Raw genomic sequence first — 26,208 nt, forward strand, 5'->3', positions numbered from 1 at the left:
ATTGACAGCTGAGCAGCATTTGGTTTCAGCGTATTTAGCAGACACGTTCACATTGTTTGAGAGATATTTGATGATTTAAAAAAAAAAACACTCAAATTGGGCAATAGCATTCTTAATGGTGCATCAAAGTTACAAGTCCTTCATTTTCTTTTTCCAGGGACCGAATTGCATTGGTGCATTAGCTACCAGCAGAGACGCCAAAACCGCGCTCCTGCGTGTGGAGCCATGTGAGCATTGTCTTTGTGTGCCGCCCCCCCCGTCCCCTGCGTGACTCGCCAGCCTAATCTTCCATCAAACACTCCCGCGGAGGACCTTAGCTTCCCGCGATGGCTGCCGAGTCCTCATTAGTCGCCGTGTGTGACAATAGTTGCGATGTAGAGGTTTGAATTCGGAGGCCAAGCGGATCGTGAGACTTATGTTCATATCAGACACACAAAGCACGCAATGATGAATTAATGGGCAGCCGGTGTCGGGAGAATTACCTTGTCTCCTTTTGTGGAGAAATTGCAGAGTTTACAATGCAATTTCATAAGCGCGCTGCTTTAGGGGCTCCCTAATATGTGGCTCTAATCAAAGCTACCCTCTCAGCTTTGTGCAGGGAGTGGATTTATGAGGCGCATGTGTGATCATGCGTTACCTCCACGCTGCTTTTCTGCCCCGCTCATGTTCATAGATGCAATTTATTTAGTCCCTCACGTTAAACTTCAATACGGCAGCATCTGTTTTTCGCCAAATAACAGGAAGTCCTCCAACAACAAACGCAGGTTTTTTTCACAACTCATTTTTGTCCAAACAAAGGGGATGCATCACATTAAGTGATGCTGATTTATTCTCGCGCTCTGCCAGCTGTTGCCACTTAGCACGATACAGCTGTGGTGTTTATGAAAATCATGGCCAAAATATATGTGTATTACCTGGCATCTGTTCAAGTTGGATGCCTCGCCGGTGAAAAGAGGTTTGCTGGCGGGGTGAGACCCCCGCGCTGGCTCTTTAGGTCCCTTCGGTGCTCATGGGAGGCATAGATTGGCGGCGGTCTCGATAGGGAGCCAGGAGGGTCGCCGCCAACCTGCACTTGACAATTACAATGCTTCGGTAATCCTCGGCATTGTTTACTGTTTGAGCTGTTGTGTTGCTGCTCTTTCAGAATTGGATTACAGTTAATCTTCACTATTTCTTTTCGTTAGGGCTCACCCCCCGCACCCCCCCCCCCCATGCTGTGGCATTGAGCCTTGATCAATACCCAGTGTCTTTTTTTTTCAGGGGTTTTTTCCCCCCTTTTTAAGTACGCAATCAATGATTTATAATGGTCACACAAGTCCAATGTTTGCTCGCCGTGGCGGCCGGTGTCATTTGTGACCCCGGCACAACTCAATTAACGCGAGCGATAAGACAGGAAATGAGGAAATAAACACCTCGTGGCGCGTCTGTCTCTCTTCCGTGTAAAACAATCATCTCTACAGTCTGCTGCCAAGGGGAGCAATTACATTTTCATACGTCCTTTTTATTTTTATTTTTTTTGTCCTGCTCATGCAGCTCAGGACAGACAACAACCTGACTGTTACTCGAGCGGCGCGGAATTCGCTTGCAGGAGAACCGAGCGAACTTTTCAGAAAAACATCCACTTTTTGCCGTAAAAGAGTTTTGGGCGCGAGCGTAGCTGCAATAATGAAACGCAATTTCAGGCCCGACATCGAAACAATGAGCTGAAACGGGCAAGTGTTTCGGAAGCGCCGGCGAGCCGTAAAGGTCACGCTTCTCGCGGCGCTTGAGAAATCTGACAGCCATTGTTCTTTTCCCCACCAGAAGACATTATTAAGAGATCTTACTTGTTCACAAGATTTTCTACATGTTGATTGCAGCCTCTCGGATGGAAATGCGCCGCGGTATAACACAAGTCAGCAAATGTGAGATACGAGTGCTGTGTGGTGGCAGTGAACGCGACTCGCTTGACAACAAGCAGCACTTTTGGCAGACCAATCCAATCTTCAAAAATGAGGCTTCAAAAAGAATCAGTTTTTCTTTTTAACAGCCAGGCAAAGTCACGAGCTTAATGCTAACGCATAATGGGAAACTCCATAGACGGGCTAACAAATTGCATCTATGTGGCAGTGTTACGAAGATAAACGGTGGAGCAACACGTGGATGAATAACAGGCCCCGCCTCTCAAAGGCACATGCATGTATACAGACACATACGTATCATATTTTCTTTCAGATTTTTTTTTTCCAAATACATTTGTTTTAAAAATATCTTTACATCACTTGGCATATGTTCTGATGACTTTTCAATAGAGCTAGCTGCCTATTTTTTTCCCATTTTCCTTTCATACTGGTGTCCAGGGGTGCCAATACGTTTGTGCAAGTTTCATGCAGTTCCTCTTCTTCCGGGTGTGCCCTTGACGCCGCCCCCCCCCTTACCTCCTCCCTCCCTACCATGTTAAACAAATGTTGCCTCATCTCTCATCTGACTTGAGCTCTCTCTCTCTCTCTCTCTCTCTCTCTCTCTCTCTCTAGCCTTGCAGCCTTTGCATCACCACACATTCTTTCCCACCTCCCGCCCTCTCACTCCTCCTGCTGCCCGCCTTCTCCTTGTGCTTGCCTTCTCAAGCCTGGCGGAGATTTCGAGTCAATAATCCGGATGTCATGCAAGCGCTTTGAATGAGGAGGGGGAGGACTCGGAAGGGTTGAGGCGGGGGGGGCGCGGGGGTGGTTGGTGGGGCTGCAATTTTCTGCAGCCTTGACTTCTTCAGTCGGGTCTTCTCAGCTTCCTCCTCCTCTCGACAGGGTGCTATTTCTTCTACCTTCCATTTTTCACCATTTGATTTATTGAATTCATTCAGGGAAAAAAAAAACATCCCTTCATTCACGCTTGTTGTGAAAGGAGCTGAAGGACGAAAACATCTGAGAAAATTCACGTTGTTAAAGCCCCTGGGGGAAAAAAAAAACGTGCCAAACGATTGGATGTTTGTGATCAGGAGAGGTCCGCATAGTTGTGGAACAGCAGCAACTATTGGGGGGTGAGGGGGGGCCAAATTGGAATTATATAAAAATTAATAATAATAATAATAACAATTTCAATACAGTGGAAACTCAAGCCGTTCGTCCCGCTCCAGAATGCTCTGGGCGGTTCCGCTGCGCGCGAGGAAACCACGCCCTGCTTAAGTGTCCATCAAACACCAACGCTACGGTCTGGAAAAATGGATGCTACGTCATCGAGTGTCTGTCCTACGCGAACATATGAGTACATTTTTGCGCTGCCATATTTGTATCCACTGAAGGCCTCCGATGCCCGCAATATATCTCAACAGGTTGTCGCGAGGCTTTTCCACGCCTCAACAACGAGGCGCTCTAAAAGCATCCTAGTCAGCGCAACCCCCTTGTCCACACACTGGCTCTCTCGTTGGACTTTATTAATTAAAAGTAATTGCCGTGCCCCCCCCCCCCCAAATCTGGAAAACTGAAAAGACAGTTGAATGCTGTATGTCCACAATTGAGTCGTACATCATTCAGTCTTACACGTTTCCAGCAGTTATCTTGTAATTGCGTATGATGTATGAAAAACTCATCTCTGAAATCTCCTGACAGGGCGTTTCGACGCGGAAACAGTCAATATTTTCCATTTACGCGGAGAGCCGAAGGACGCGTCTTTCCTCGAATCGGCTGAAGTGTTAATGATTTACGCGGGTTGTCCGTGGCGAAGGGCTTATTTTATTTTATTTTTTTCTCTTTGCCCGAGCAAAAAGTGTCCAAATGTAGCACACTGTTTTTATTGGTCACGGCAAGGAAAAAGTGGGCCCGTGAAATCAATCTTTGGCCTTGCGTGATCAATGATTTAATTATTGCTATTCCCAAAGAGAGAGAGAGAACCGAATGGCTTGCTTTACACGCCGGCTGGCATGTGCAAGCGAGGCCGCTGATGAATGTCCCCCCCGCCCCCCCTGCATTTTAGTCACCCTTTTTCAAGGTGCTTGTGTATCCTTGACCGTGTTTGCGCATGCGAAACTGTACCCGGTGCATTTATACGTCCCATCACTGCTGTCTTTTGCCGTAAGGTTAAAAAAAAGAAAAAAAAAGCAGCAAGGATTTTGTTTCACTCCCAGGCTCCTCATGTCTTTGCAAAGTGGGGCCATCAGTTGGTCCCCAACCAACGAGTCACCGGTGTGCCAAAGGTGCATAACAGGTGACATAACATTTCAAAAGCGATTTTGGCCAATCCGCATCATAGGCGTGCACAGTCTCGCAAATGAGACAATTGAGCACTTTTTTTTTTTTTTTTTTGTCATGACTGTGACCAAAACAAAATGACAGACGAGAGACAAGTTGCATTACTGTCAACGTTATTGTCTTCCATTTTCCATTGCAGGTAGGACAGACTTGTTGACCACAACTCGCACTCATCGCCACCTTCCACAATAACGGTGAGTCGAACTCATTTGAATCTTTTGCGGTTATTTTGTTTCCGTGCCGATCCGTCCCAATATCGCTGAACGGGAAACCGGCCCAAGACACAAACAAGGTTAAGGACCACTGATTGAAGATCACTATAGTCAATATAAATGAGAAGGGAAGCGACCCTTTGCAACTGTTCTTTTGCCACATCAACTGGTTCATCCCGTCATAAAGACATCTTGTCCAAATGTCGCTTCAGCGCCAACTCATTTTCTTGTGTGGTCATCAAATCGGTGTCATTCCAGGCCCATACTGGAACACTGCCGATGTATTTCATACATACCCAATTTTCATGTTGACACAGTGCTTTTCAGTTTCTTTTGCTTTTGCTTTTCATTTCCTCTTTTGAGAGCCTTTTTGCTGCATTGCTATGCTCAATATATGAAATATTGACTTTAATATTGTCTTGTCAGCCTGTTTCACGCAGCGCTATAATGTTAGTTAAACACAAAATATTGACTCGACCTAGTATGAACTTGTGTGTGTGTGTGTGTATACACATGCGGGTGGGCACGTATCAAATTAATTTCCCCAATTGAAATGAAGTAAAATGCTGTTGATTCATTCATTCAAGCCCTCCCAAAAGGCGGCACAATTTCTATTTTTTTACGAAAAATAATATGGCCGGCGTATTGCTCAAACACCCGCTGCAGCTCCTGTGTGAGTGTGCTGGCGATGATGTCATGTCGCATTTTTTCTTTTTAATATAAAGGTACAAAGCTGCAGTGGCCAGTGCCAGTCTGAAAGGCACGTGTTGGTTCCACCTGGGTCACAGGAAGGCAGTGAAAGAGGCTACTGGGGACTATTCCTCTGCCCTAGTCATTTTTTTTAAGAGCCAGTGTATGCCCCTAAGGTCTGTGTGAGGGGAAACAAGGTTAAAGTTGATGTGTGTGACGAGGAGAAACTCCTCACTTGTCAAAGAGAAAGAGGCAAAAGGTGAAATTGGACTCCAAAGTTGTCTTCTCAGGCAGGCCGGCCATTTGCATATAGATGCGCTTGACCTTCTCGCCGGCAAGACACTACCGCTTCATCACCAGGCCGGCCGACTCTGGCACCAATTATGCACAATTACGAGTATGTTTTCTTTTAATCCCTGGATCAGTGGTGCATGAGGGCTGAGGTCTGGCTTTTAAGAAGTTGTCATTAAAAAACACCCCAGAGACGCATGTTTTTTTTCCTTTTAAATTGAGTCCAGTTTCGCACTAGAGCTGAAGCTATTTTCTTATCTTGCACGGGGACTCGATGAACATTTTAAAACGTACATATAAATACAAAGGAATGCACGCTGGAGCTGTTAATGTTCCTGAAAAATGGGTTCAGCAGTTAATTCACATTGATACACATCAAAAATCTGTGGACTTAGGATACCGCCATGTGGGACACCACCAAAATATTTTAATCAGAGATGTACGTAAACTTTGGAAGATTTTTTTTTTTGCGCTAATTCCATTTTTTTTGTTGTTTTCTGTGGCACATCGGGTTTTCATAAGATTAAGTCAAGTCAAGTCAACTGTATTTATAGAGTTTTTAGATTTTTGATTAATTTTATAAATTTATAATTTATAGATTAATTCAACAATGTCCATACATCCATTAGCTGAGTTGCAAAACTGATATATTTGGTACTTGCTGTAAATTGCAATGAATGGAAACTATTCTCGCAGAACCCAAAAAAAAATAAGTCTCAATAACCTCCTGTGCTAGAACAAAGTAATCGTAGCCATCTCTGTAAATTCGCTGTTATCTAGTGATTTCACTCGACAAGAGGTCCTCACTTTCCTCCAGAGTTGCCCATCCCAGCTCTCTTTGGGCAAGAGGCCATTGAGCAGCAGACATTTACAGACAATACAACAATAATCACAGGCATATATTCTTTATCATCTCCAAAAATGGCGAGTAATGCAGCTCATTGAGTCATATTATGAAAATATTTTATTAAGAACACTACGCACTATTTTTTTTGTATTTAAACAACATGGTACCACTGTTTATAGCAAGTGCACTTTGTCCAAGCAATTGGTTGAATTTTAATGAGCAGTGACTGTACGTAAAACAAAGCCCAATCATTTGAGAAATTCAAAGGCGGATCAGTAAGCTCTGTTGCGCGCTGCTTTGAATTTATCAAACGTGGCAATGACGTTGCTTGGCGGTCGTCATATCTGCATGCCAGAGCCATTAACTTGCTGCCCACTCAGGCTGGGATGGCGATGCAATCTAATGAAACTGTCTCTGCAGGAGCCAGCTATAGTATCAGCTGCCGGGAGATTAACGGATGGTAAGGCGGGTATGTTGTGGAAACAGAAAAAAATAATAATAATCTACTCTATTTTAGCTCCGCGGACAGTGTGACCCCCCCTCCTATGTCGCAGTATGTTTCTTTTTTTGGTTGTCTTTTTCCAGTATATTCACTTACTGTAATGCCATTGCATCTGTGGAAAAAAAAATGACTCCGATTTCAGAAAATGAGTTATCATTAAGATGTCACGCAGTTCGTAGATCTTAAAAATGCCACAGAGGCAATAAATGGCAGACGTTCTGCGAAATGAATTTTTACCAACGAGCTACCTGTTAGCTGCAATTACTTCAAAAACATGTCATGTTTCTTTTACGAAACGGACATCTTCGTTTACAGTAGGTCAATATCAAAATTGCCTGTCCTAACAGTGGAAAACTTGTGGCCTTCTGCAAGGGTCGATACTCGTGCCACTTTACAGAAATTAGTTGTTCTTAATAGAGGTGTTGAAGAAAGGTTAGATGAGAGAAAAATACTGGGAAAGTATTGTTTAGTACGGAATGTATGGCCTGGAAGTGTTTTTCAATCAAATATTTTATTTAGTTATGATTTTAATACTGCGTTCAAATTTGGATTACGTCGCTGCAATATGAATGTACCCTTGTTGATACATCTTGGTGTTCAACAAGGCTCGATACAGGTGACACCGCTTCCTAAGGAACAAAACTCAAATGTAAACCGAGGCCCCTGTTAAGATCTATCTGAACTTCCGGATCTTAGGCCAAAGTCTAACACCCCCGTAGCACGACAAATAAGAAATTCTGATGTGATCTCGACCCCATATGACCTGCTCCTTGTGGTCATATATCATGAAAGTGAGGTCTTCAATTTAGACTAAGATGCCTTTTTAAAAACAACAACAACAAAAAGAGGACTTTAAAACCGCAACAATTACACCATCTTAGTCCTGTGATCTTTTTAGAGGAAGCGTTTAATGGGCGTTTAATCTTCCTCCAAAAGGAATTTGTATCCTCTGTCAAGAAACTGAGCTTCTTTTGAAGTCTGCCTATTCTATTATTTATCAGTCTTAAATTTACCACCCCCCAATAACTATTTTTGCATCTCCCTTTGGCTCACCACTGTGTGCTCAGTGCGACCCATTTTGTTTGGGTTCGAGGGAGATTCAGTCAAAAAACCTAATTAAAGTCGCAGATGCACTTACACTAGCAAAGAATCAAAAGCCTACCACAGTTATTGGATTTTTGCTGTCATATATATGTGTGTGTGTGTGTATATATATATATATACTGTATATATTTTTTTTTATATATACACACACAGTATACGGCACAAACAAATATTTTTGAATGTGTACAGATAGCGGCTCTTCCTATTTCCTCATGTACAACCCAGGTGTCGCTTTTGACAGTCCCCAGAGATCAAGTGGCGATTACACCCCGCCCCCACAGCCCCTTACGACGTCTGCTCACCCACACAAGGCACCCTATCTTGTGGGGTGCGCAAGAGTCTTTTTTTTTCCCCCCTCATCTGTCAGTTGCTCACGCAAACGCTTTTATTGAGCCGTAAATGCCAACGCGATTAGCGGTAATTATGTGCGAGTCCACGGAAGGCCCACTTATTGTTACTTACACACCAAGGAACATGAACAAGCAGTGCATGGAGGGAGAATGAATGGACAATTTTGAGTTTGGTGAGGGTTTTTTTTCTTTTTTTTTGTGTCACTTAGTCCCCTGCCTCACTGGAAAATTCCAGGAGAATTCAGACGAAAATATGGCCGTCCTCATGTTTTCAACAGACATAGGATCATTTGGCGGGGAGGATTTGCTTTAGAAGTCAAGGCAAATCTCAATTTAGTTGCTATCCAAAACCGGTAGCCTAAATGAACATTTTTGGAGATAAATAATCGGACTCAAAAATCACATAACTTTTTTGTTCAAATTCCAAGAATGTAGTCACGTTACAATGGTCATAGTGTTAATAATAATAATAGTACATGTGCAATATTACAATCATAAAATTTGACAAACAAAAATGTTTCAAATAGAGAAAAAAAAGTCTCATTATGTATTAGAATAAACTCAAAATTGTATCAGAAAAGAGTTAAATGAGATAGACGGTGGTGTTCACCAAGGGTCTATACTAGGTCCACTGATTTTTACATTATTATACAGTATATACATATATATCATTTCAACGCGGTTGCAAATAAATAAATCAGCACCAACTAGATCTGGGCTTTCCTGTCAATGTCCATACATCTATCCATGTATTTCCGACATAGCCTTCCTGTAAGAGTCATTTCTGTTGTTAATACCTTGATCTATTATATGAGCCGAGCATGAGCTTCAGCGCAACGTTTGGTGCGTTTGGTGCTTTTCGGACAATGGAATCATTATTTATCGTGAAACGCTGTTTAAAAAAAAAAAAAAGAAGAAAAAAAAACGGAAGACAATAACCTTCACATGTAGAAACCCTCACAGGAGGCTGTTAAGATCATATTTGAAATATACACAGTATATACATAAATACAAACAAGAGCTGATCAAAACTGCAAAGAACAAAAGCACACTGAATGGAACTGACAGCAAGCCGAAATCAAAGCGCAAGGAATTAAATCCCCAGGGCCGACAGAATGTTGATGCGTGTTTATTGTTAACTCGTTGTTTGTGTAGCTGATGATTCCATTTCTTGCTGGATTCGCACTGGCCCATTGTGGCAGGAGACACATCAAAGACCATCCCTTTTTTTTTTAAAAAAATTCAGCCCCAATGCAAAGGATCTGCAAGTGGACGCCTTCAAACCTGCCTTGAGGTCTGGACTCATCGAGTTGAAACGCCGTCATGCAACACAGCCTTCTTTTTTCCCCTCTTTTCCACTTGCTGACACGTCTCAGTGTTGAAAATAATCACACAAACCTTACAGGGAAATAAACAAACTCGAGATATGAACTTGAAATCAATAAGTCGGAATTCCAGCAGTGCCCCTTGACAAGCTTGTCTCGACTGGAAGTTGACATGCCAAGTGCTACAACCCGCTGAGCCTGAGCTGACATGTAGGACCTTGGTCCTATCTTGTATTTGACAACCTAGCGTGCTTATCGTTTTTTAATAAAAAGTCAACGGGAAACATTTGTGTGCCCCAGAGAGGAAATGTATCACAAAATCAGACAACAACAAAATGAACGAAACAACTTCTCGATGACATACTATTCATCTCGGTCATCTAAAAATAGATAAACATACAGTATTTTGAAATGCTGACAAAATTACTTGTACTTTGTTACCTGCCGCTAGTCCTACGAAGAGCCTCGCAGTTTTTTTTGGGGGGGGGGGGGGGGCGACTGCTGGATGCTCTGCCGGAGTAGCTCCATAAATAACTTACTGCGGCCGACTGGTCGATTTATCATCAGCACAACAGTTTTGTTTTGTTTTTTAATCATCACCGGTAAAAGAAAAACACCGCAAGGGCGATTTGACTAACTGGTACATTTGCAATCGGCACGCGTGCACGATCGCCAAAATCCTAAGGGGAATAACCTCCAGATAATTGCTTTCATGCAAATTCTCCAATGGGAGACTATTGCACGGCAGCAAATTCTTGCAAATGCTTTTGTACAATTTTAACGCAATAGGCTGCAGCTAGCCTTTTTTGGCGCTCCGCTGCCGCAAGTACAGGTGGGTCCAGTTTTAACATCTGACGGAAACGCATTGAAGACTTTTGTGTCGAGTACGCCAGTCATCAGGTGATGCAGCGCCATGACTATTATGGGCTTTTCTATGTTACGTTTTTCCCTCCAAGCAAGGTCATTTCCATGGCGTTACTTTAATTACAGCGGCCTCGACTTTCATTTCATGTGCGCAGCGTAGAGAACAGAATTGTTTTGCACAATGGAATAAGATCAATATAAAGGCGGAATAGTGGGTGGGGGGGGGGGGGAGGACCTTGACAAATGCTAACAATGCTCAGTTTGGATTGACACGGTCAGAGCACTTCCCTTTTCTCCACGATTATCTTTTGTCCTTGTCGAGCCTGAACGAGCGATTGCGCGCACTTTGTAACACGACCTGGTCACAAGAATACAACCCTGAAGATTTTTGTGCGCAATGCTGAAGGAAATTGGTATTTGTTAACAACCTTACTTTTTCATCCGTCTCCTGGGTGTCTCATTCGCAATTCTGCGACTGTTTTCATCCGCACCCCCGAAGGATCAAGAGTTAACCCGAACAGCTGCATTTGCAAAGTAGCCTATATGCCGTTTTGTCTAAAATAAAATATTCCATTGGTGCAGTGGTTCTCAATTATTTTCTGTCATGCCCCCCCCCGAGGAAGAGGAAAACATCTCGCGCCCCCCCTCCCCCCGCACGACTATAAATAGTATCATTTGTCTATAAAATTGTAAAAGAACACCTTTGCATAACACTGTGTCCTTATTAACGTATAAGAGAATAAAAAAGAAAGAAATACGGACCAACTTACAACAAAGTATAGCTTTAGTAACTGGAACAGAAAAGATTTAAAGTGCATCTGAAATTCTAAAATAACATTAAATCCTTAATTTAACAATAAATATTTTTTGACTGACCATGTCAAACCATACGATTCTAAAAAATAAAATGACATAAACTCAATAACTAATAATGCATTCAAACTAATCAACATTATCTCAGGAGCACAATATTAAAAAAAAAAACTTTAACCAGCAAAACAAAAATATATAAAAGTATTTGTGCTTTTTTTTAAAATCAAAGATGATGTCTGGATTAATGGCTACAATGAGCACGTTTTGCAATGCACAGCTTTTTGAAGCGAGACTTGAAGCAGGACACAGCAACTCTCGGCTCCTGCTCAATGTGTAGCCGGGGACCTGTATTTTAGTTTACTGAAGTAGCAGTCACAAAGCGGCATGATTGTTGGCAATATTCGGCACGTTTTCACTGGAAAAAAAACTCTAGCAACTTATCAGCGTGATTGGGGTGTAATGTCTCGAAGTGGCGCTTTAATTTATTTAGCTTCATGCTGTCCGCAACCAACATTTTTAGACACAGTAAACTCACCGATCTTTCCTCGTCTGCCTCACAGTGAAGCCAAGTGCTACATATGCCTCGTCTTATTTCCTCCCTTAGAATGCTCCCTGCGCAAACTCTGCCAATGAGAGCGCCACTGCCCCCTAATGTAGTGGAGGTGCGACTGCACGTTATTTTAGGACTAAAAAAAATAAAAAAGCATGTTCCCCGAGGTCAAACGCGCCCCCCTTGACGGAGCCTCGCCCCCCCCCCCCCCCAGGGGGGCGCGCCCCACTATTTGAGAAAAACTGCATTAGTGCCATCTTGGGACATCTTGTGTTGTTGCTGTGATGGGAGGATCTTCTTTTTGTCAGGCTAAATGGAGCCTTGTCTAATAGAAAAAAAGTGCTTTGCCGCCATCTCGTGGAGTCTGTTGGTATTTCCAAAGCTTTCAAACCGTTTGCAGGTTTTCCCTATTCATTTTTCGCTATTTATTTATCTTTTTGCCATGCTGACCCCGAATATTTGACAAGGTGGTCTTCATGCATGCTAGTCAATCTACTCGTGCAGGAGACAGGTGTGGACAAAGAGCATACTGATACATGGACCATAAGTTGGATCTCAAACAGCTTTGTATGGCTCACAAAATATTCACTTTGGTGTAATTTCCCCACTTGGTGGGTTGGGCAGGGCTCACTGTATTTGATAGGCATGAGGGCTCAACCTCCATGCAAAATGAAGGGACCTCAAATGTTTCCCTGAGGAACTCCTTTCTCAATGGCATCATTGTGCACATGACGTATTTCGAGCAAGGAAAATTCCCCAACCTCGACTCTCCATTGAAACCAAGAGCAAGAAAACAAAGCTGGCACCTTGGCTTCCTGTACTGATTATTGTGGCGGTGAGTGAAGTGCTTGCACAAGAATGCTTTATAGCTACAGCTACAGATCCCCCTGTACACCCAAGCACAACCTCATAAAACCTTGCCCAGAGAGAGAGAGAGCTCGCAAAGGGGTGGAGGGGAGGGGGGGGGGGGGGGTGGTGGTAGTGCCAGGTGAGAAGATGAAGAAGATAAGGTGCAGATTGGGAGGCGGATGCGGCAAGACAGAAGGCGAGATAAGTGAGAACGAGGTGACAGAGGTGTTGGCGATGGAAATTAAAACGGGGATTAAAGAGACGGCGCGCGTCACAGGAATAACCTCCGCTTCCTTTCTCTCCTTGTCAACCTGTATTTCTTTCTTCCCCTCCCTGAGAAAATGAACCTTGTCCGCTGCTCGGCGCCCGGTGCTCATCTGATTGCAGTGGCACGTTGTTTTGAGCTGTGTGTGCGAGTGCGGGAGCGGGGGGGAGTTAAGTCTGACAGGGGATTTTGTCCCCCTGTGAGCACAGATCTGGGAACAACATTGCCTGAAACCAAATTCTTACTCCTGCCACCCAAGTGGAAACACAAACTGGCGTGTACAAGCAGCTTTGCACCACCGGAAGCCAACACGCATAAAACACGCCGTCCACACCCGTGGGAAATGGGCTGTCACTTGTATTGCGCTTTTCTACCTTTTGGTACTCAAAGCGCTTTACGCTATTCCCTTATTTACCGACTGACGACGCAGCATCAGGAGCAACTGAGGGTTCAGTGTCTTGCTCAAGGACACTTAGCATTGATGTTACTATGTGGTGGTCCATTTTTATGGTGGCAACGTAACCTGAATTTGTAAGTAGTATGCCGCAGGCGATCCATACTTGGTGGTAAAGTCAGAATCACCATACATATATAAATGAAGAACAGTGTCGGCTCTAAATATAAAATAATCTAATTAAAAACAGCAAGTATGGCAGTAATGGATCGTTTGGTTGTTTTTGGGGGGGGGCAGCGGGGAGATTATGCAATTGTGTAAACGAGCTCATTGTGCACCGTTTGTAACCCCCCCAAAACATGTATGTTAAGCACTGTTCTTCATTGACCAAGACCCTTCGTATCCATCTAACACAGGGGTGGGCAAACTACGGCCCGTGGGCCAAATCTGGCCCGTCGGTCTTTTTAATCCGGCCCGCCGAAGGTTGGTACACAATTAAGGTTCGATGTCAACGACTGCATTCATTTCATTTGGACTTGTAATGACAATGGCATTTCAACGCCAGGTGGCACAGTTACTTGAAGTTACAGAGCATAGGGACGAAGGGGGAGACCATACGGAAGCCCGCAGTAGCGCCAAGTCAAGCAAATCCCGTTCGATACAACGGAATAATGTACTCTTAAAGTCTGAAAAACGTGCCAAAAAATGCAAAATACTGCTTTTTAAATAAAGAAATCCAATTAATATTATGTCGAATTTAGTTCACCCTTTTGATCCGGCCCTCCATAATATTTTCTGGTTCTCATGTGGCCCTATGCAAAAAATAATTGCCTACCCCTGATCTAACATATCCATTTTTTTTGTCATTTTGATATTTATGTAGAGTGGACTGAGTATCGAGCCTTCTGGAACCTCGAAAATTTCTTAAGGTAACTCCAGATCATTTTGACTTTCAAGGTGCATAGAATGTAAAAGTCTGCGCGATGCGAACAGTTTTCTGCTCGATTTGACAACACCGTCAAGGGGTTCTTGGTTTACGACGGCGTTCCCTTTCAATGGTGGTGGCTCTTCCCTAATTAGTTAGCTTGATATCTTTACTACATCTAATTAGTTTTTTTTCTTTTGCAAATGAAGATTTATTATCCCCATGCACGTCTTCCGAACAGATGTTGAGATCCAATCCCAAGTCTGCAGTTGGGACGTGCGAGCCTGACCTTTGAACCGAACATGTGATTGATCGCACGTCGGGACGTGTCGTAGTGTTAGCAACCACTTCCTTCAGCCGAAGAGGCCAATTAGGTTTGATGATCAGCTCCTGTTAAATACATTACTTGCCAACGTGCTGCGGCCGCTTTAATGAGGAGAGATGAGGGATGGATGTGTCCTCCCCCTCGTCTGAGGCATTCATTCCCCAATTTATCATATTCATCATGGGGGTAATATTCCAGAAAATCGACGAAAATCCATGATGTCGCGATTGTAGTTGTTTTTTATGATGATTGATGATTATTTGAAAGCTTTATGACCTTCCCCCACACTCCTTATTAACCTTCCCTATGAGGTGAGATGCAGAGAATGTTGGCTCCACTCGCTGAGCCAATCAGAGCCCAGGATACAGAGCCCAAACGCTCTGGTTGGTCACCTCCCGTCCATCAGCCGAGCGCAAGTAACAGCAACCCCCATCTGAGTTTTCTGGACGTGCCCAAGTCTGTCGTCACGAAACTTGATGGGGCTTGATTTAAGGGGACAGGATCGCATTCATACATAGTGAACGTTTTTGTTTTGAATGAGAGAGAGATCTCAGCCTTGTGACTTTTGCACTGCTTATTCGGGCGATGGATGCAAGGTGTACCACTAATTACGGCATTCCAGATCAGCTCTTTGTCCCGGCCGAGTTGAGAGAGGTTGCGATTATTAGAGCCCCTAATTCCCCACCAATTTTCTGCCCTCGTGCTTTTAGCCCCACTGAATTGGGCTTCATCTCATTCCTCCTTTGAGAAATAATTCACATTTGTCACATAAATATCATTTGATATCAATGACTACACACCGTCTCATTAAAAGTACATTTCAGATCAAAAGTGTGGATGAAACTTGCTGGCCCTGGCACCGTTTGGGCATCAGTGCTGGAGGCGGAGCCCCAGAAATGACGGAGTACGCACAATTGTTCCCCCTCTTGTGCCTTTTAAGAATTCCGCGTGAGCATCTGCTCATCTGTCGTCCTTCCTCGCAGCTTCTTAAGGCCAAAAGCCTGCATCTGTTCTCTTGTGGTTCTTATTGCGTCCTCTGCATGACCTGTAGCTCATCGGCAGGGACGGTACTCACGGGCTTATTTACACGCTTGCAACAAACTCGTCTCGGAGTCGGTGAGCGAGCAACCGAAGGAGCCTCTTGCGACGGTGTGTGTATGCGTGTGTGTCATGCCGGCCCGCCAGCACGCGGCAAGCAGAGAGTTGTTTCAACTGTCGGATTAGCGCAGATAGCTTAGTGCTGCCTGGCGTATTGCCGCACGACGTGATGCTACACCGAAGGCTCGCGATTTTAAATTAAAAACAATCGCCGGAAGGCAGACAAGTTTAGGCCTCTGAATTACAAGAGAGAATGTACCTGTATATGTATGATATAAACACTGTCATAGTCAGGAGTAGAAAGCGTATGTCACAGTCGTGAGAAAGATGTCGCAGATCACAGAGTGAATGACGAGCGCGGTTTATAGTTTCAAAAGGCTTTTCTCCATCTTGTTTTTGTTGTTTTAGAGCTGGATGTGGTACAAACCCAAGCAAATCGCTGCTTTGCTTGACATGGTGCTTTTTTTCATTTAAAAAAAAGTTCATTTTCTCTGCTTTTTGATGAGAAACCAGTGTTTTGGGTGAAATCAACCCATCTTCTACTGCTGATTACGGAAACTCTAGTTTACTTTTGCTCTGACTTAAATTGTCACGGAACACAATTGTCCGTGGGTCTTGAAAGAGGAGTCAGAATTGTTCGGTTCAAAACCATAACAAATGTTTTAGGATCTCAAAACTGCAGGCTCAGACAAGCTGTGATAACAAAAACATTTATTTCCCGAAAATCGCACCGACAAAGAAATCGCTGGTCACAAGGAGCCAAGAAAAACAAGGCATAAACAAAAAGCGCTTGCTTGCAAAAGGCATTGTAAAATAACAACGAGAATACCAACAAAATGACAAGAGTCCAGTTTACATGATTACAAGATCAAAAAGCCTACATAATACCAAGACTACATAATACAACCCGGAGAGCAAAATGACTATGAACGAGATCAAGAAAACAACAAAAACAGCGAGCGGGGTTATTAATCCGACAGAGAGGAGCAGAAGCCAGAGTCCTGAAATTCAGGGCGGTCTTGATTAGTAATTGCAGAGCAGGTGGTCCTGCTGGAGGGAAACGCCCTTCACTCCACCTGGGGTTGAAAACAAAACAGACAGACATGACAAAAATGGCTGCCCACATGGGGAACTCTGCTTTGAAAACGGCTGGTAGAGGGTGAGTTAGTTTTTGTTTTTGTTTTTTACTAAGTTGCCTTTAAAAGTTTTTTTGGAAGGGGGGGGGGGGGGTCGGGTTGAACAAATGATTTGATTTCACATTATTTCCATTATGGCATCTGGCTATGGTTCGACTGTATTGCTTTTACAACTTTCTTGATATCGTCACAAATGATTGCTGTAGTTCTTTAAAATATGTCGTTTGGAAGATAGAAATCTAACTCTCACACACACACACACACACACACACACACAAACACATGGCGCACAAACCTCGTCAAATAGGCCATTAGATCCCACTGTTCTCCCCTGCCAGTAATCAAGAGGGACTGTCAGGGCAACCAAGGTGCCAGGCCACTTTGCTCGGAGCTAATTAGGCTGATTGTACACAAGATGGGGTAAAAAAAATAATAAAAATCACAGCCGCACATAATCAACTGGGAGACTGGCGGAAAATGACAAGCCAGAGACGAGAGAGGGGCAGGGGTAGCGCTTGCATCGAATGATTTTTATTTTTATTTTGCTCAACTTTGCCATTCAAATTGACTCATGGACATGCTTTGGTGCTTCGGGAACACTCAAGCAATCAGGTGAAGTGATGGCGGTGTGAGTCACCATCCTGTTGCAAATGTTGCCTGGGCCCTGAGAGCGACGAGCATCCAATATTTGTGCGAGGACGCCGGCTATTAATAGCGGTGGAAGATTTGATGTCCTGCGACAGTGCAGACTTTTTTGAGGGGAATGCTACTGCAGGTGGACGACAATCAAACCGCACTAGCTAGCTAAGAGCTTTGCAAGACAGGTGTTGGACTGCATCACATGCGCTTGTTTAGAGCGCCTTGACACTCGCGTTGATGATTACCGAAGCCCACATCCGCTTTCCCTGTGGAAATCACAGAACTAGGAAGACTTTAATCACTTCACACTCCAAGTGCCATCGTACAACACTTGGGGGGGGGGGGGGGGGAACAACTCAACGGCACTTAAGAGGAGAACAGTCGCACAACTTTGTGGAACAATTTCCCATGACTAGCGAGCAGCGACCTGATAAAGTCCGGTTTTGTGCCTGGCGGGTGAGGGTGGATGGGGTGGAACACCGTGACCTGGGACGTTGCTAGCCGGAAGGAGGTGGTGCTTGGGAGGCTGCCTGGATCACTTCCGCGCCCACTAAGGCATTAGCGAAACTCGCTACATGAGGAACATTGGGGTCATGAAGCTAACATGACATTTACATTCTAAAAATGTAAAATCAAAACCGTTCCAAGTAATTGGGAATGAAAACAATGTTATTGTTCTAATTATTATTATTAAAAAAAATCAAATGCATGCTTCAGGAAGGTGAGTAAATTCAAAATTATAGTATTTCAAATCCAAGCAATTTAAGGGGATAAAAATTATTCTCTTTTTTTATTTATTTTTTGTATTCTTGACTTTTAGTATCTAGTATAAAATAAATACATACAATAAATACATAATCGAGCAGGGGTGTCAAACTCATTTTTGTTGCGGGCCACTTTGGAGTTATGTCTTCCCTCGGAGGGCCGTGATGACAAAAATGGAGTTAATGTTTCATCATCACACTGTATTATTACGTGTACACACACAAAAAAAAGATGGCTTACTAGTTTTGAAATCAGTCAACTATTTGTTGTTTGTTCAATTATTGTTCAAGTGAGTGTCAACAGGGTAGCAAAATTATGACAAAATCTCAACATTATTTATGACACATAACAATTTGGCATTTCGGTACAGATTTTAGTAAGCATCATGAAAGTTGACACCCTAGATTTGCTTGAGCGGGCCACATAAAATGACATGACGGGCTGAATCTGGCCCCCGGGCCTTGAGTTTGACACCTGTGTAATAGAGGGTGGCCCAGTGGTCCACTGATTAGCGTGTTGACCTCACAGTGCAGAGGTCGTGGGTTCAATCCCGGCTCCGGCGTTCCTGTGTGGAGTTTGCATGTTCTCCCCGGGCCTGCGTGGGTTTTCTCCGGGTACTCCGGTTTCCTCCCACATTCCAAAAACATGCATGGCAGGCTGATTGAACACTCAAAATTATCCCTAGGTGTGAGTGTGGGCACAGATGGTCCTTGTTGTGTGCCCTGCGATTGGGTGACAACCGGTTCGGGGTGTCCCCCGCTTACTGCCCGAAGATGTCTGGGATAGGCTCCAGCACACCCCGCGACCCTTGTGAAGATGAAGCAGATAAGAAAATGGATGGATGGATAAATGAGGCTGCGTTAGCTTAAATGAGATGACATTACATTCACCCTCTCAGGGACACGGGTCACTACAGTGGACAGCTTATCATGTCATCAGGTTGCAGGGTGCATTTGGTTAGGGGGCGGTTGCGCTAGTCTTAGTACAATTAGGAGAAGTAGAGTGAATTTTACTGATTAGTTCCAAAATGTACTCGATTTTTATTTATTTTTTTCTCTGCCTGAGACCGCCTTCTAAACAGCATAATCTAGTGGAAGTGTCGCGGTCTTTCAGGCACCCGTAGGAGACTTGACAAAAACCTACATTAGCATGCGCCGTCACTCTCGGTGAGGCTTGTGTATTTTAATGATGACACAGTGCTTCAACACCAATATGTTTTGCATTCTCCGCGCTTGTAATTGATTCACTCAGCGTGGGCGACTCCTCGGCAAGTGTTGAGAGAGAGAAAGAGAGAGAGAGGGAAGGTGGGGGGGGGGGGATTAATAAGATACAGTAAACATTAAACTTTCATTTCCTCTGGGGCATCTGCTATTTTCCATTATTCATCTAAGAGCATGCTATATGTTAATGAACAAATTCTGCGACATGGAACCCGTCGCCTGTCTGCAGGCCCTCTGCGGAGGGATTCCACAACCGCCTTCGTTAGCTAGAGCGCTTAAATTATTATTTTTTTGTTTTTACGTTTGACCACCAACGGGGGAGCGTCGATGGGCGTCTCGGGGCGGCCATGTTGCTTTTGGTTGTTAAATATAAGCTAACGATAGTTTGCTAATGTGGTGTGGCTTTTCTAAATACATTAGACATGTCTGAAGATCAGAGAACGTTGGAGTACCAAAATGTGCAGTTAGAGCGTTGAATTGTTTTCACCATTTTTCTTCCTTTAGTTTAATCTCACTTCCATTTGGTTAGTTGGCTGGCGGCAACTTTAGAGCACCCCGTTGTCTGCCACGAGTGCCCACACATTACACAGAGGGAGAGAGAGAGAGAGAAATTTGACGGCTAGCATGTGGATTATGACTTCTTCATAGCATGGCCATTTTAGAGTGTCTCGTTGACAGCCATAAGTGCACACGCGTCTCAAAAAGAAGGTTAAAAAAAAAGTCCAACATGGCAGCCAGTGTGTCGAGAGGGCCTTCAATTTGTCCTGGCTACTTTAGAGCGCCCTGTTGTCTGGCATGAGTGCACGCGCAACTGTGGTAAAAAGGCAGAAGAGCAGGAGGGTGGGGGGATCATAATTCAAAGAGAGCGTGTTGACCCGGACTTCGGCTGACATGACCACAAAGTGACTTGTTGTTCACCACAAGTGCGGGCATGTCACACAGAGACTGGCTAAAGAGTGGGCGTATTTTGGTATCTCAGATGTGTCGTTCTGTGTAGGCGTAAGCGGCTTGACGAAGTAGCTTCCATTTTCCCAGGTCGTAGCAGGAATATTTGATTGACAGTTGCCAGGTGAGCGTGGTATGCTCTCAATGCATTCACACATCCACAGCGCCTGGAAGTCACGAGAAGGCTTTGATTTGGGTTTTTGTATTTTGTTTTTTCCTCATAATTTGGAACCTTCATTTGACATACTTGGCCTTTTTTTTTGAAATCACTCAAATTTGACAGGCTTTTGAACAACAGCACTCTCCTTTGTTGTCCAATTTACAAGACATACTGTATTTACTGCTCAGCCTTTTTTTTTGCATTTTGTGTTTTTGAGGGACACCAGTGAAGCGTGATTGTGACTGTAGTACAAAATTTTGCCTCGGGTGCCACATGGGAAAGGCCATTGACAGCTCTCTATTGTCCGTAGTGTGTGAATGCTCGTTTGTGCGGTTGCATGCGTTTCCTTTTGAGGCCCTGGGAAGGAGCCGGCCGGCTCTGTGTGCCTCGTTGCTTTCTTGGGTGTGTGCAGTGGACGCGAAGTCGCTGGCCGCTAACCCCCGAGTTATTGGACAAATATGAGCACTCTTGCAGCTGCACGAAGCCAATAAAGGCACAACGACTCTGACCCGGCAGTTGACTTGCTGCTTCTCATTTTCTGTTGCGTGTTGGCTGTGGATGTCGCGTGCGGCTTTTCGCCTTGAGTCTTCTCCTTTCAAGCGTGTGAGGTCCAGCCGCCGCTGGAATAACAGTACCAAAGATAACACATGAGATGAGATGCGAGACAGCATGCTCGTATGCTGACATGTTGATTTGCATTGGCAAATAAACCGAAAGTAGAATTTGAAACTTGTTCTCAATGGCCATCGACACTGGTTTTTCTTAATAAATAAGAAAATAATCACGTTCACAAAAGGCTTGCCATTTCAATGGCAATGAGTCCATTTCTTTTGAAGTGAATTTTGAAAAAATGTTGACATTTTCCGGCACATCTTAGAGATATTTGGTATTTTTCCATTTTAATGTGGTTTTATAATTTAGGATTGTTGTTGTTGTGTATGCCTTTGAGTTCAAAAATGTGACAAAGTGCTAGTTCAAAAATGTGACGTTCAAAATACATGTAAAATCATTACATACATTTAATGCAGTACATGTAAAATCATGACTAAATAAACATGATAAAAATAAATAGTTATCAAGAAATTAATGCAAGACTCAATTTGCATGTATTTTAAGTGACCTAATTAATATTTAAATGGATAATTGCCTTATTCCCATTTTTATTCATTGTTTACTGTATTTTTTTAATTTTATGACTATATTATATTTTTGATATTTATTTATTTATTTTGGGGGGGCATGGTGGTCCACTGGTTAGCGCGTCGGCCTCACAGTGCAGAAGTGCAGGGTTCGATTCTGGCCTTCCTGTGTGGAGTTTGTATGTTCTTCCCGTGCCCACGTGGGTTTTCTCCGGGTACTCTGGTTTCCTCCCACATTCCAAATACATGCATGGCAGGCTGATTGAAAACTCAAAATGGTCCCTCGGTGTGAGAGTGTGCGCGGATGGTTGTTCGTCTCGGTGTACCCTGTGATTGGCTGTCAACCGGTTCAGGGTGTCCCCCGCTTATTGCCTGAAGATATCTGGGATAATCTCCTGCACACCCGCGACCCTTGTGAGGATAAGCGGATTAGAAAAGGGATGGGATGGATGGATCTTTTTTTTTTCCATTCCCCTTCATTGGTTTGTCTTTTTTGAACTCACTTACCATACACATTCTTTATTTTCTTAAAATTTTTTTGTGACCCGCATTATTCTCGCTGGTGGTGGTGTTATCAGATCCGTGCAGCAGGTTGTCCCCCCCCCCAAAAAAAAAAAAAACGTTAAGCCGTTTACTGATGTTGCTTTTGTGCAAATACTTTGCATGCAATCTGCATGTATAGAGAGGCACTTAAGTGGCTCATGATGTCACACACGCCAACATTAAGCCACCTAGTGTATATTTATCCACCCACCATCCTTCACACTGTCGACGCACCTGGCAGCTTATCCACTCGCGCCATTTCCATTTCAAAGATTCGCACACAAAATTGGTCGCCATCTGGTATGTGCGCTTCTTTCATCAGGCTCTCCGTTAGGCGAGCAGGTCGGGCGCCGATGCAAATTGAACCTAAAATTGGAGCCGTTGTGTCCACCGAGCGTTTTTTTATTTTATTTTTTTTTTGTGTGTGTGTGCAAATACAATCCCACTCCGCGTGTCACTCTTGCCTCGAGTGTCGGCAAATATGCGGCAGGGTTGTCACGTGGCCCGCGGGGGGTCTTATCGGTGGCCTTCAGAGAGGCAGATCGTGCTTGCAGCGCCAATCAAAAGAGCTGTCTCACACGCACACACACACACACACACACACACACACCTACAGGTCTGGCTCGCGCGCCAGCCCAAAACGTCTGCTGGGACACGTGGTGGGGAGAGAAATTTCACACTATCAAAAGTGGAATGGGCTTTTTATTGTCAAACCTATACAGTGTATGTCTGTGGGGGGGCTGAGTTTTATGGACTATCTATCTACTCCCGATAGACATGCCTAATAGGTTTCATCTTGCTAAGAGAAAATGGATTTGGGGCTGAGTTTTCTTTCAAGGACCCCCTCATGACTTCATTTGTCTTTCCGGGCATGGATTCTTGAGACTTTTTTTGGTGGGGGGGCCTTCACATGATGACCTCAGGGGGCCTGAATTTTCTTTGAATGACCTCTGGAAATATCCAGAATTGCCACTTCAGCTCGCCATGGGTTCTTTTTTTCCTGGCTACTCATGATAGACATGCCTTGTAAGTGTAATTTCGCTGCGGGGTGCATTCGAGTCAAGCTTAATGGACTGGAGTGGTCGACGTGTCAGCACTCAATCACTATTAAGCATGTAAAGGAAAATGAGCGTGTGGCTGGCGACTCATTAAAACATGGAAGCGGTGACGTTTTCCACGGTTTGCACTTTGACGCCAGACCATCTTTTCTCCTTCGTCACGTACGGAGGAAATGGGCTGTGAATACGTTCTTCTTCTTTTCCTTCATCATCATCATCATCAGGCAGCAGCCAGCGTACTTCTTCCCAGGATGGGCTGTTACTCACCATTGCACTTACATGTCCGGCGGATCTATTTTGCCTCTGCGAAATAGTGAGATTTTATATGGAAACGGCAGGAAATCATGATGGGGGGGGGGGGGGGCACAAAAGGGAACACGACTTTCTCGGCTCTTGTTCCTCTTGAAGCAATTGGCTCTGAAGCTAACTGTACTTTATTAAATGAGTAATGACGTACTTTTTTTTTTGGTTGTTTCAATTCAATGGGAATTGTGCTGCTCCTTCCATCCATCCATTTTCTGATCCGCTTTATCCTCACAAGGGTTGCGGGGGGGGGGGGGGCTTTTCCAGTGTCAAAATGGTAAACCGCAAGATGACGAGGCCTGCTGAAATGCCAATTCGAATTGAAACAGGAACGGCTGAAATGCAATCATGTCACCGGGTAACTTTTGGCCCGCCGAAGCGACTCGATGTCATTGTGAAAAGTGAGATTCCAATGCAAGTCCTTCAAGGACGCGACCCGATCTAGCCTCACCAAGACCATCAACAAGTACTGCACTGCAATCTTCCGCCTCCGCCTTTTCTGAGATTAAATAATGAAATAACACACACACGCACACACACTGGTCACTCCGGTAAGAGCACTTTAGAGTCCTAATGAAAAAGATTGGAGTGCTTCAATGTCCCTTCAGCTTCACTCTAATTCCCTAATTGGGGAACAAATGTTGCCAACAACTGTTGATGTCCACTCAGCGGTACCTTGGTTTAGAAGTGCCGGAACTTTTCAAGTTACAGACAGTCACAGGGTCAAATGTTGTCGCCATCCCATGGGGAAAAATTGCAGCGGTTGTGATTTAGGCTATAATGCTCTTCATAAGCTTTTCAAATAACCCTACAAGTGTATGATTTAATCATCGTGAATCACCCGAGGATTACAGGCTCATGAATCAAAATACTAATACACTCATACCTTTGCCGCTAATTTCCTTCCCAAATGAACCGTAAGCGGAAATGGGTGGCTCCAAAGAGCTCCGTGATCTATCACCATTGTCCAAATGGTCTCTTTGACATCCCTTGTTGTTGTCGCTCAAACGACCTCCTCGTTTTTCCGCTGCAATGACCTGCGGAAGAAATGTAGCGCCGCCAAAGTTGCGACGTCGGATGGGGAGGAGTGAAAAGTTTCTTGTCAAATTGAACCAGACAACACAAAAAGAGATTCAAATTTGTAGATTTTCAACTCCAAACTGCTGAACCGAAGCGTGCAACGAAAGCCCGCTAGCATCATGCTAACACATAATTCGTAGGCTAACGGGAATTAGCATGGAAGTTACTGGTGTGGTGTCAAACTCAAGACCCAGGGGCCAGATCCGGCCCACCGCATCATTTTATGTGACCCGCTAAAGCTAACCATGTATATTTACTTCATATACACTCACTGAAATCTGCACCAAATTGCAAATTGAGCCACTGAGTACTCCACTACAGTGGAGTACGTACATTTTTGTGATGTTTTAGTCAAGTGCAGAAATGAATAGAGTGAAGTATCAACGTTCTGATGAGCAGCGGTACAAATCGTTTAGTTCCACTTGTGACAGATAGGGGGTAGTCGATTATTGCAGTCAGCTCTGTTCGTGCAAGTAAATGTTGTTATATAAAGAGGCGCTATTTGCAGTCATTGTCTGAGAAAAAAACAAACGTCAGAAATTAGCTTGACGCAAAGACGCCAACACGCCGTCTCCGGTCAAGCGGCAACGCCAACATGTTCACGTTGTTTTTAAGTGGGATCGAGACCGGGTGATTGGACTTGAATAAACACCTCCCTCCTAATTATTGTACCCGGTACAAAGCACCTGTCATGCACCGGCGCACCCGCCTCTTGCAATTCCTATCGGGAAAGGATGGACGGGCTAGCGAAGCGAAGGCCGTATTATTTACGCTTGCCGCATTTGTCGGCGAGAGACAAAATAGTGGACGAGACCCACATAAAATTGTATTGAGTCACAAAGCAAGCACCAAATCTATCAAAAGAAAGAGTAGACTATTTTCTTTCACCAGGGTGGGAAAAAAGGTCCTAGCCTTTTCGTTTTTTTTTTAGTAGTCGACATCATAACATGGGTTGCTTTCACCCAAAACACGGGTTTCTAGCCAAAAAGTGGAGAAAAGGAGCTTTTGTTCATTAAAAAAAAAACATACACAGCTTTTGTGATACCTGAAATTATTTAACACCAAAAACAAGACAAATGCACGACTCGAGTTGAGCATCAGTGGCTTTTATTCATGCGTCCGCCATTCCCTCCGCGAAGTGCATCCACCTTTTCTCATGATCACGACGCACGCTGCCTACTACTTACCATGATGCATACCCTGTTGATTCCATACAATTGGAGCGTGAGCTGCCAAAACCCGTCACGTCTCTCTCGCATCATCGACAAGCCGAGATTCACCGTCTTATCTTTATCTTCCGCTTAAAAGCTGTGCTCATGTCAAAAGCAGTTTTCCTTTTTTCCTTCATCCCTTTTATTCGGTTTGAAGCTAGTGTTGGAGACAAAGAATTTTCCACTTGATCGACACCTCCACCCATCTGCAGTTGGCGAAAGGCTACGTGTGTGTGTGTGTGTGTGTGTGTGTGTGTGTGTGTGTGTGTGTGTGTGTGTGTGTGTGTGTGTGTGTGTGTGTGTGTGTGTGTGTGTGTGTGTGTTTATTTGGCGCAGTGTTTCTCCACAGCAATACTTGGCAACAAGTTGTAACCTCCTCTTG

At 44.1% G+C, this 26,208-nt stretch overlaps 1 long non-coding RNA gene across 1 annotated transcript in view; it reads left to right on the plus strand.

The window, feature by feature from the left end:
* The first annotated feature begins 4,360 nt into the window (after window positions 1-4,360).
* Window positions 4,361-26,208, plus strand: part of LOC147187965 (uncharacterized) — a 33,975-nt gene continuing 12,127 nt past the window's right edge. Inside the window, exon 1 of the long non-coding RNA XR_015097645.1 lies at window positions 4,361-4,417. This is a non-coding gene — a long non-coding RNA (uncharacterized LOC147187965). The remainder of the gene's footprint in view (window positions 4,418-26,208) is intronic.

The sequence above is a fragment of the Hippocampus guttulatus genome, chromosome 20, assembly GCF_054856545.1.
Source record: "Hippocampus guttulatus isolate MCC_2025c chromosome 20, RoL_Hgut_1.0, whole genome shotgun sequence".
Taxonomy (NCBI): Eukaryota; Metazoa; Chordata; class Actinopteri; order Syngnathiformes; family Syngnathidae; genus Hippocampus; species Hippocampus guttulatus.